We start from the raw sequence: 10,177 nt of genomic DNA, 5'->3' as shown, positions 1-10,177 counted from the left end.
TGGGTGGGATTTTGGTGAAGTGTGAAGTGTGAAGATTGGTTTATAAGAAGCGCTGTGAAATCGTTCAGGCCACCACTGGAGCCTCTTGCTGGGATAAAAATTCAGCTCAGAATATTAGGGATGAATTGGTCATGACACCAGGATGAATATTTAGCTTAAACCCAGAGTTTACAATGGGTAATACCTAATTACAACAGTAATACTTAAATCACAGACCTGTAGTTTAGTTTTAGGGTTGGAAGAGATCTTTAAAACCACCTGGTCCCAACCCCCAAATGTACTGCATGCTCTGACATAGCTCAGTGCTGGGCTGTTTTGGATTCTCAAAGACATGAGCTCTACAGCAATCCCACTGTTCTCCTGCCCTGCCTTGAGCTTACTTCTGCTCTGCATCAACAGAGCAAAGCAGAGCAGGCACAGAATACTGATTCCTGCTCTGGGAACACATTCCTGCTTCCAGGTGTACTGCTGCAAGTAAAGGAGTGCTGGCATAAAGATGTCAGTTTGCTGAAACCCTTCAGTTTTTCAGTGACATCTCATTTTTCCTCAAGGAAAAGCTATCAGTGAGGAAGCTGAGAGATGCCCTCCAAACATGGTGGTGCTTATGGATGCTTTAATAATCTACAAGAGACAGAGAGCAGGGGAAAAGGGGAATTTGCAGGTAATTACTGTGGTTTCCAAGGCAGGAGAAATCCTGACAAAAGGAGCCTTCCAAACAGCACAAACAACAGGGGAAATTCAACATTGAGATGCAAAAATAATGCATAGTATCTTGAAATACTCAGATGGTTATTTTATACAGCTGGCCATGGAAATTCTACATTGTTTCAGCTCTAGCAGATCTTTGAGTCATTATAAATAACTTAATGAAAGTGTTTACTGTGGAGGCAAGGTCAGTGGAACAGAATTGTAATTGTGCAATGAAAATCACAATGGGGAATAATAAAGAAAATGATACAAACCTGTGTAAATCAAAATGCTTTTTCACCTTGAACGCCATGTGCAATTCCAGGCACCTAAACTGAAAAGTGGACATGGGAGAAATGGAATTGATTCTGTGATTTGTAGCAAGAACTATTCAAAAATAAGATCATTCATCTCAGAGATGATCCACACCACTAAAATATAAACAAATAAGCTATAGAGATGAGGTAGCTGCAGAGCTCTGTTTAGCACTTTCTTAATTTTTTAAAACAAGTAATATTTCCTGAAATAGTAAGGCAACTTTTTTTAACAGGAAAGAGAAGTAATTTTTGCAGTAAAATCATAATTAGCCTTTGGACTGCATTGCTACATGATATTGTGGTGATCATAAAAGCTTAAAGATGCTGTTCAGTAGATGGAAAAAACCTGGGATTCCTGAGGTTTGTATCCTAAATCTCTCGTCTCTCCTGGCCTCATGGCCACCTGCTGGATTAAGGAGGTGGCCTGTGTCCCAGGCAGGACACACACACTGATGAGTTAATAGGTATTTCTCTGAGAGATGAGATTAACATGGTAAAACCTTCTCTCTTTCTTCTTTCTTCCTAAAGGCTGGTGGAGCCTGACAGCTCAGAGACTTCTCTGGTTGAAACTGAGAAAGATGCTCAAAAGGGAAAGAGATAGAAAGGTTATCAGATCAAAAGAAATGAGGATAAAAGAGTCCTGCTTGTCCCTAGAGAAATGTAATTTGCTCTAGGCTGCAGTTCAATTTTCATCCTGGAGAAGCTTCTAAGGACACTGATCCCAGAATGCCACCAGGTCTGGGGAATTGCAAAAGATTCTGTGAGTGTTTCCAGGGCTGGCTGAGCACTGAAGTTGGACAATGCTGGAGCCAGGAATGTGTCACTGGTGAGGGTGGCTCTTCCCTTCTCCTCTGCTCAGCTCCAAAGGCAGCTGGAGGGGCAGGATGGAGCTGGGGAGAGGCAAGGCTGGATGCAGAGGCAGAGGAGCAGGAGATGTGCTGGGAGAGAGCCAGGGCTGAAGCCCAAATTTGACACAGCAGAACTTGAAAAAGTTGCAGAGCAGCTTGATCAGGAAACTTTGCCAATCTATTTCTGTTTGCTGGAAAGGTCGTGCGTCAAGCAAGGCTTTTTACTTCCTCCCTAGCTGCAAGAGACACATTCTCTAGTAATTGCGGATATTTACTTTATACTCAGATAAGCCTTTTATTTTCTCTGACATTTTCCCTGAGAGATAAGGATGTCTTGTTTCTGATACTTCTTTTTCAGCTTGCAGCACTAAAAGAGCAGATGCTGCTTCAAGAGAGTGAAGAGTGGGTACTTCCAACCTAACATCACCTACCTGGCATCAAACAAAAATGTGTGCAGGAATAAAATGTCTCCAAGAGACATTTTGTTGTCCCTATACATCTCTTCTGTATGAACACAGTTTGGAAAATAAAATACCTTCTGCCATCACATGCAGCTAGAGATTCTTCAAAGTCAAGAAGTGCAATAAAAAGCAACGTTTTTTGAGCTGTGCAGCATCCTGTGCAAATAGCCCAGATTTTATCTGTACCCTGCTGCTGCTGCTGCCAGAGAGAAGTGGTGGAAGATTCAGTGGTACATTTTGATCTCTGCATCCTCTGGTTTGCCTTGAAAACTTTTCCATTAGTGGTCCTGAAGCCAACAGTGAAACAAACTCGGAAGATGACTCTGCAAGGCCAGGTTGTAACTTCTTGATGTGCCTTCACTGTTGGGAGCCAGCAAAAGATCAGGTGCTCAAGTTTTGAGGAGAGACTGTGGGGCTCCAGAAAGAACAGATTCCATGACAAATCCCACTTGTTACCACTGGGATAAATTTAAAGGTGTCTCTGCTCTTCCTGAGTGTCTGTGCAATATCTGTAAACTCATTGAGACATTCCTGTTGTGGGATGCACATGGAAAAACCCATAGAGATGAATGAGGTTTGCTAAGAGGTTAGGCCTATTTGCAGCTTATTCAAGGGAGACTAAGTAGCAAAATTTTGAAGTAGGAGGTGTAAAAATGCATCTTCAACATTCTAATTTTTTTTTTTTTGTAGTTTTAGGAAATGTATGTGTGTACCGAAGTATCTCGTTGTTCTTCTGATGTTTTTATCAGATCCATGCAAAATGCAGTTGGTTCCAGCCTTGAAATGCAAATTTGTCTTACATTGCTCTTGCTGCCAGTAGGAAGACTAAAAATACATATGTAATGATGTTCCTGGAAGATTTTCAAATGCCTTTAGATGATGATTCCAGTTTTTTTTTTTTCCCTGCTATCCAAAATAGTGTTAATTTCACAGGCTCATTTTGGCCAAAATGTACGGATTTGTATTTAAATTCAAAATTCCTCTGAGAATAAAATAATTCAGCTATTAGAAGAAATTTGCCAAGTAGGTAGGTCACCAAAACAAAAAAAAAATTAAATTAGGTTTTGCCAATTTATTATGCATATATCTGGTTTTGTGATTTTCTTGTTACTTTCAACATTCTTTGCAGTATTAGAATCCCAAAACAGCCCACAAGCCTGGTAATTCAGGAAGGCTTATAACTGAGGCAGGTCTATTTAATTTTGTTAACAGAGAAAAAATAAGAGAAGCAACAAAAAAGAAGCATAATCATCATAACCAAAGGCAGTTGTTACAAAGGCTTCTGACTATTGCCAACAGCAATTTTTGAAAGTGGGGACGTTTTAAGGCTGGTGCCTAAAAATATGGGTTTAGGAAAGCATACATAAGTAACTATTTAAAGCGTCAGAGTCAGGGAAATTTCCCTGTTAAAACCATATTTTAAAGCTGTCCTGAGTGGAGGTAGAATTTGGTTGATTTCAACATAAAATTCTTTAAAGATACTCCATGCTCCTGTGTTTTTTGAATGGGAACCAAGAGCACCCAGACCTCCTGAAAAACAGGCATTTTAGAGATTTTGATCATGTAAGTATAAAAGGACAAGGTGGGACATTTTGAGTTGGCTTCAATGTCAAATCTTTAAATACAGATGTACTTGTGGGATTCATCTTGTTAAACACAGATGTAGGTGTGGGATCCATCTTGTTGAACTCCAAGCATCCATTGTGGACATTTCTGTTGGATTTGGTTGTCCACTTTGCCTCCAGGTAATGGAGAGAAGAAGGGATGAATCATCTTATCCTGGAGCAGTTTTCTAAACCTGGTCACATGAATCTTCCCCTCCAAGGGCACATTCTTCTCCCAGGAGTGTGGGATGGGCGTTGACACCACAGATGTCTGAAATTTGAAGTTACATCTTGTCCTGGATACTAAAATCCAGGCATCATCCTGTGAATATTTTGCTTCAGTCTTTCTCCTTCCCTTCGCCACCTTTAACACACGATACAGCAGTGTCTCTTAAATGATTTCTTTTCCACAGGGCTCAGAGGTGGAAGAGATTTATGCCTCTTGGTAAATTTAATTTCATACTTGGGGCAATAAAGAATGTGAAGGTGCACTTAAGAGTTGTAAAAAAATCTTGGCTCTAAAACCATAAAATTTCTTCAATGTGGGTATTTCAGGTGTCTTATAGCTGAATGTGCTCAAAGCAGCCTGAATGGGCATTGATGATAGGAAATCAGTATCAGAAACATGGTAAATCAATGTGTTGTCTGGATAGCAGGGTAAAGTTAAATATCCCAAGCAATGATATCAGAAAGTGTTTTGAGAGATAACCACATATGAAATTCTGGAGAAAGAGGCTTTAAGGTAAAGCTAATAAAAGATAACGTGGCTAAGCTGGAGTGATTCAAGGTGAAATTCAATTCCCAGAAAATTCTTGGTGCTTTGACAAGAGCACATTTTGCCATCGTATCTACAGCTCCTAAACAGGCATGGCAGTATCAATCAGACTTAGAATGAAATATAGTTTGATAATTAGCTGCAGAAAAGGATTTGAAATGATACAGAGCATCAAGAAAGAAAGTAAATAACTGAAATGCTTGGCAAAATTATGTGTGTTTAATGAGAATCAACTTAGCTTCATTTAAAATTGCTGTAGAGACTTAAGGTCATTTCAGTCATCAGACAGTGATGATTTATTCCCTAGAAATGAATAGGCACACTCCAAACCTAAATAGAAATGAAGGATTTGCAGCATATTACAAAATTCTATATTGGCACTGAGCAAGAAGCCCTCCTGAATGAAAGCAAATGACTTTTTGTGGCTGTAGCATGGTAATTGCTTGAAGAACAACAACAAAAATCCCAACAAAAAAACCCAGCAAGCTATTTCTGAAATACAATGCACCAACAAAATAAGAAATGGAATTGAATGAGAAAAATATATCTGCTGAGGAGAAAATCAGACAGCAGGGAGAATTTATAGCCCTGTGCTAATTTCCTCCTATCAGACACTGAGCTGGATGGGAAAATGACAGAAGAGAACCTTATCCAATAGACGTGGCAGAAGTGATGGGTTTGAAAGATGACAATCTTCATCTGAGCTGGTAAGAAAGATTCATATTCATAGAGCCAAATGTTAAACTTTCTCATGAAAGTGAAGTGTTTGCACCTAATATATTTAGGAATTAGAATCAGGAGGAGCTTCTCCTGCCATCTCATCCCCTATAGCTTTTTGGAATAAACTAAATGGCTTTACTGTGCTCGGGAAATCAGGTAAGTGCCTGCTGAGCCTGTTTGCTCATTTACTCCCATCACCAAGATAGAAGACTTGTAAATGTGTTTGTAAACAGTGAGTTATGGGGTTCTGAGTTTGCTGTGCTGCAGGATTATGCAAGGCACGTAGCCCTGTACATTTACTCCTGCAGGTTCTCAAACCAACCACGAGCAGGGTTTGTGAGGGGAAGGGGGGTCCACGTGCTGCACAGAGATGGGGTCAGTGCTTCACTGGCTGACAGGCTGCCCTTTAAAATACAGAGTAGCAGGGAATGAAGCAGCTTTACCAGGATTTAGACCTCAGCCTTTTACTTAACTGCATAAATCTAATTTAGTCTGTTTTGCTTAAGCTTCTGAAAAGCTCAGGAACATCGAGGGGATGCCTGAGCTGCAGCACTGGGGTCTCTTGGACTCTGTGCTGCATTAGGGTCAGCCTAGGCAACATCTTCAATATTTCCTACCTTAATCTGTGGCAGTATCCACCTGAAAATTCCTAGCAGACCTAAAATCAGTGTCGTCAAAACTGAATTTTTATTCCTTTCCCTACCAAACATCCACTCATTCGAGTACCTCAGACATACCCAACTTGTGTGCACTTCTCTGTTTCTCTGCTGGATGGGTTTGGCTTGACTCTGACTCATCTCTGAGCACTCCTGGCATAGCCAGATCTAAGTTATATATAATTTTGGGTGATGCAATGACTTCAGGATTGAGGAACTCTCTTGTTCAGGTCATTCTCATCTGACACCCTCATTTGCTCTTTCCCCTGACAGCCTCTTCTTCATCCATGTAAATCCTTTTCAAATAGAGGTGAAATTACTGTTCCTGTAGTTCATTATTTAAGGGAATAAGGCACTTTCCCTTTTTTTTTTTTTTTTTTTTTAATTTGCATTCCTTCTTTGGAAATCTGCACAGAATTCAGGACAAAACACTTGTGCACTTTCACAGACCCCCACAGCCTTTACCAACCCTTCTGATGGATTCCTGATTTCCTTGTGCTTCCCAGTGAAAGAATCTGTGTGTATTGCAGAAATGTCATGGTTTAATCATCAAATATTGATGGCCAAAACAGCAGGATAAACATATCCACTGCTTGTCTTAGGGATGGATGTCTGAAGTGTTTGGTAGGACCATTTAACACTGAAATATTTACTGTGTAAAAGCAAAGCCCTGCTAGCAATGTTGTGATGGGACAACTGGATGGTAACACATTACTTTATATAGTAAGAATTATAGTAACTTTATATAGCAAAGAATTGCTATATAATTACTATTACTTTATATAGTAAAGAATTATAAATGCAGCCACGGAAAACAAAATCAGATACTGGCCTGGAGTCTGGGCCTGATGCAATCCTTTTTGGGTTATTATTAAATCCCATCACCATGTCTATTAGGGCACAAAGAACTGCAGCTCAGGACTGAGCACGAGAGTGGGAGCAGAATTCACCTGCCTGCAGTTTTTCACATAAATATAGATGATGAGATCAATTATACAAGAACCTGACTTTTTGCTGGCTCATTTCTCTCCTAGCAAGAAATCACAGAAGTTTCCAGAAGTTCAGTTCTTCCTAAACTCCTCAGAAGCTGGAACAACACATTATCTAATGGAGATTGCAGACCTCCAGCGTGTATGAAACCATGAATAATAAAATAAATAAAATAAATTCACTCACCCGGGATGCGTGATTACTTCTGCACTGATATATTGCTTGAAGCATCCTGCAGTCTTAATTACAGACCATTCCTTGCACTTATAAGGATATCACACATTTATTTTGCAATGTGAATATCACTATATATATTTTTCCCCCTGATTTGTGAGGAAAATATTCAAACTAAGTATTGCTTGCTTCTGGTGTCATAATAGTGAGAAAAGGTATGAGAGGGAGGAAAAAAACTGTGTTGGCTTCAGGTAAGAGGAAGGCTGAGATTGGTGTGATCTGTGTGGCCATGAACTGGTTAAAAGACAGGAGTGCAGAGCCTCCTGGCAAGGCAGTGAAACATATGGACAACTTTGCCCAAACTAGGACTCCTCTCAAGGAGGGAAGTGCTGGAGAATCTGTGATGAGAGAGATAGAAATGAATATTCCAGGAGATTGGTAAGATTTGGGCTGTATCTTTAACTGGTGCAAAGTGGAGTTCATGGAGCACTGAACTGGGGGTCAAACCTGTTTCACGTTTCCTATCTCTCCACTAAATGAAGTGGTGGAGGAAAAAAACAGTTCTGCTCCTATCCAGGTGTGTGAACAGCAAAGTATCTGCAGAGATAAGGGGGAGTCAGGGAGAGCAGAGAGAAGATATTCCATATGGAGGAAATGCGGCAAGACAAACCAGGACACTACAGAATACTTTGCAAATGTATTCCCAGCCTTAAATAAAACATTTTCTGCTAAAAGAAACATTTTGAGAAGATAACCCAAAGCCAGACTGGCTGCAAATCAGTGCAATAACCACAGGGCAGCCTGTTAGAAATGTTGGGGTCACCTTCACCCCTCCTTGGGCAAGGTAAGGCAGCTCTTTTTCACCCCTAGACTGGGTGTACAGCTGGCAGGCAGTTTTTGTTCTTCCACTGCATTCAAGACATGCAGAAATATTCCCTCCCATGCCATACAGTCTTTTATTGCTCCTGGGCTGCTAAAGGATTATCCGTAATTCAGGTGATTTGCAGAGAATTCCAGTAACAGTCTCTCACTGAGCCCTGTGCAAGAGATAACGATGAAAATGTATTTCAGACTGGAAAAAAGCTTCCTATCTCCTACCCAGTCAAAAGTAATTCCACAGCAGCAAGGTACTGTACTCTGAGATGGATTTTAATCTGCCTTACAACAGCTGAAATTAGAGAAACTTCAGGTGGAATGGGTAGAGTTGCAGTAACATAAATCAAATCCTTTTTCAGCTCTGCATGTAGGGAGAGATTCTTTTTTTCCCCCAAATAAAGGAGGATTGAAAGGCAGAGTTCTCTTTCCCTACACATCTCTTCCCTGAATATACTGATGAATTTCAGGTAGAATGAGTTAAGACAGGGCTGTGCACAAAGGGGATCAAGTAATGTTGACAAGAAGTAGCTGGTGACAACAGCAGTTAATACCAAGGAGGCTGAGAGAGGATTTAGTGGTTATGGCACTATTACACAGACTCCTGGAGATAAGGCAGAGTCAGCCAGCAAGGAGGCAGGAGGAGCAGAGTCAGCAAAAGACAAAAGGAATGAAAGGAGCAACTTAGTCATTAGGAGAGCAAAACCCCTTAGAGGTATTTGTGCCCTTCACCTATGTGCTTGGCTGTGGTGGCAGCACAAGAGGCTGTGCCACGACAGGAGAATCGAGCCCTGTAGGTGGGAAGGGTATTTATTCACCATGTTTTATACAGCCAGGCAGTTACATGGCCCCATCACCAGCATTCTGCCCAGTTTGCCTGGCACTCTCACACCAGTGGATCAACTGGTGAAGGATTTGTCTCCTGACACAGTGGTGGTGCCCACAGGGATAAGCCCTGTGCCTCTACCACTGGCTTTCTACTCCTAATATCACACAAAAACTTTGTGCTGTAATTTACTACCCCAGCCTGTGTCAGGAGATTGCTTTTCATAAGGTCAGTGGCATTTTCAAAGAGCAAAGCAAGAGATTTTGGCAGGATGCAACTGCCACATCCCGAGCAGGCACCCAGATGCCATCGCCAGCCAGGCAACAAGGTGTTAGAAGCCTTGATGTACTGACATGGAGCAGGAAAAAAAAGAATTTCTAAGTGCTTTTGAACTGCTTGGAACGCTCCTTCAGCCAACAGATTCAAAGAATTGGAGACAACCAGCACAAAAGTGTGCTGAATAGGGATGAAAAAAGCATGGATTCAATGCTTTCAGCCAGCCAAGTGCATCAAGCTGCAGCTCTCTGACAACCCCCTGGTCCTGTCACTTAGGAACTGCAGACAAAAGGTCTCTGAAGCCCTGGCCCTGCTGACCAGCACATGCTCACAGAGGGGACAGGCTGCCAGCCCCAAGCATGTGTTCTGCCCAGAGGATTGATAATTTTCATCTCTCTTTCTAACCACCCAGAGGCCAAAACTCCCCTGGAGTTCAGTATTTATCTGCACTAAAGAGTAAAATTTTACTTTTTAATAAGGAAAAGCAGGTGGAGGCTGCAAAGATGTGGCTTTTATCAACAGAACATGGTTTTTCCTACTTACTTTTTTTCTTAAATGTGAGCATTTAGGGAGTACTACGAAAGAGGTGCTCATCCATGTGCACTCAGCTGTCTTTTGCTCACAGAATTTGGAAGATTTTACCTTGCAAGAACAAAATACTCTTTTAATTGAATAAAATTATTCTTTATCTTCATTACAAATAACTGTTTTTAAGCATGGAGATTTCAAATATACAACACTGAAAGAGGTTTAAAAGGGGGGACAATACCCCAGTTTATCAGAGAGAAAAACAACCTTCACCTCCTTTTTGCCTCCCTGTTTTTAATGTGTGCCAACTGCCCCAAAACCTGTTGTGGCAGCTGGGGATCAGGAAGCCAAATCTGGGCACTTGGATATTTCCACCAATAACCTTTGCTCCTCAGCCACATCCCTTGTCCTGGTCAGGGTGTAGCCATCACTGTGGGCACGC

General features: G+C 41.2%; 1 long non-coding RNA gene across 1 annotated transcript; it reads left to right on the top strand.

Moving 5' to 3' along the window:
* Positions 1-4,981: 4,981 nt before the first annotated feature.
* LOC121469960 (uncharacterized) lies at positions 4,982-7,245 on the top strand. The gene is made up of 2 exons (XR_005980338.2): positions 4,982-5,399; positions 7,103-7,245. It is a non-coding gene; the product is annotated as an uncharacterized lncRNA (long non-coding RNA).
* The last annotated feature ends 2,932 nt before the right edge of the window (positions 7,246-10,177 follow it).

The sequence above is a fragment of the Taeniopygia guttata genome, chromosome 4 (genome assembly GCF_048771995.1).
Source record: "Taeniopygia guttata chromosome 4, bTaeGut7.mat, whole genome shotgun sequence".
Lineage (NCBI taxonomy): Eukaryota > Metazoa > Chordata > Aves > Passeriformes > Estrildidae > Taeniopygia > Taeniopygia guttata.
Note: the sequence above shows the minus strand (reverse complement) of the source record. Positions and strands in the feature narration are given on the sequence as shown.